At 33.5% G+C, this 1889-nt stretch overlaps 1 long non-coding RNA gene across 1 annotated transcript; it reads right to left on the bottom strand.

Moving 5' to 3' along the window:
- Positions 1-374: 374 nt before the first annotated feature.
- Positions 375-1177, bottom strand: LOC131172630 (uncharacterized). The gene is made up of 2 exons (XR_009143204.1): positions 1147-1177; positions 375-1024 (listed from the first exon to the last, which is right to left on the bottom strand). It is a non-coding gene; the product is annotated as an uncharacterized LOC131172630 (long non-coding RNA).
- Positions 1178-1889: the final 712 nt, after the last annotated feature.

Raw genomic sequence — 1889 nt, 5'->3', positions numbered from 1 at the left:
ATTCTAGAGATTGGATTTTCAATATTGTTTGCATGTGGTTTTTCCCTAATTTAGCCAAACACATGAGAATTGCAATTTTGAGGGAAATCAATTCTTAAATTTTTGAAACCTTTTTCAAGCATCTCAAAATTGGTTTTCATTAAATCAAACCCTGTTTTCACGGTATTTCAAATCTAACAAAAACCCAATTAATGCTCTAATTGATTTTTGGAAAGTTCCCCTTAATCTTCTTAGCTTATTTCTAACACCAAGAAAATAAAGTTTATTGCAAGATTATCCATCCCCAATATTCACTTTTCAGTCCATCTATTAAGGATTAAAACTTAACTTAATGAGGGCCCATTCATCAAGCAAGGAAATAAGCACACAAGCAATAAATCAAAATATAACAATCTTCATTTAAATGGCTAAATCAGTTCAAAACCACAAAACAAATCAATATTTACAAACCCATCTCTAGAATCTCAATCAACTACTCACAAATCATTGTTTAAAGACAAACCCAAATGAAGAAATGAAGAAATAATGGAAATGTAAGCTAAAAGGGGTAGAAAAACCCAGCAAATTTGCAGCAGGATCTCTGCAGAAAAGTGCAGAAACTTGATCCTTGCTGCTGCTGGAAGAAGATGCAGAAGATGCTCCTCCCTTTCCCTCTTTCTATCTTTCTAAAAATGCCTCCCTTGCTCTCTTTCTATCTTTCTAAAAATGCCTCCCTTGCTCTCTATGCTCTCTATATCCCAAGAAAGTGATAAAATGGGTCTTTATATAGGCTAAGGGATTGTTCTAGAATGGGTAAAAGGGGGAAGGATCTAGAAAAAGTGAGGTAAAAAGGCTGGAGTAACGGAAATGCCACGTCAAAAAATTTTCCAGTAAAAACGACATAAGCCGAGTCAGTTGTGTCGCGGGTTGTGTCGCTCTCGGCCATTTTTTTTTCTCAACTTCAAAATTTTTTTTTGCAATTCGATTTTAATCTCCTCCAAATGGCTACTCTGATCAAAATACATCAAATTTCTCCAGATTTAACCTACAAAACAAATAAATTCCAAAAATTAAACTAAGAAATGTGAAAATTGTAAAATTGACTAAATATATACTAATATCTAAAATAATAGCTATGAATAAGGGTAAATTATGTGCAAAAATTACTCCTAAATGATGATATAAAATGCATGCATCAAAGATGCAAAGAAAGAGCTCTATCAATTAATCTATATATTTTATTGATTCATCAGTCACCATCTTGGAAATGTCTAGCCACTACCAGTAAATTTTTTTTTTTTGTTTTTTAAAAAAAAGGCAAAATCTTATGAAAATTTATCCACCTGCCTAAACCACTGTCAATGCAATGTCTATTTCCAGTCAACAAACATTGTCTATGCGTTAGGCCACCTACTCATGCCTCAGTTTTCAAGCATCATGTACACTCCTCGTCCCTTGCTTATCAGTTTAATACCAATAATTAGTAATTAACAATATCACAAGCACCACCATTCCTCCCCCCTGGAACAGAATTGTTAGTTGATCAATTGTTCCAAAAACGTAAGCTTAGAAATGTGAGAAAAATCTTTTATCTCGTTCATATTTTAATACAAACCTTTCATGGACAGTCAAAATTTAGAGTTCCCGTGACATTGAAGAAAGGGTGTAATTTATTTCAGTCTTCCTATAAAACCGCTTCCCATGCGAATGACAAACATTCAAGTCTATGGGATGGTGCATGGATGGGGCTATCCAATTGGCCTAGAAAAGCATTTCCTCATGTCCATTAACACAAGCTATGAAGTATCAATACATTACTGATAAAATATTAATAATTTCATGTCAATGAAGAGAAGAAGAAGAAGAAGAAGAAGAAGACAATAAAAGGATCCAATGATCTCATCAGGATA

The sequence above is a fragment of the Hevea brasiliensis genome, chromosome 14 (genome assembly GCF_030052815.1).
Source record: "Hevea brasiliensis isolate MT/VB/25A 57/8 chromosome 14, ASM3005281v1, whole genome shotgun sequence".
Lineage (NCBI taxonomy): Eukaryota > Viridiplantae > Streptophyta > Magnoliopsida > Malpighiales > Euphorbiaceae > Hevea > Hevea brasiliensis.
Note: the sequence above shows the minus strand (reverse complement) of the source record. Positions and strands in the feature narration are given on the sequence as shown.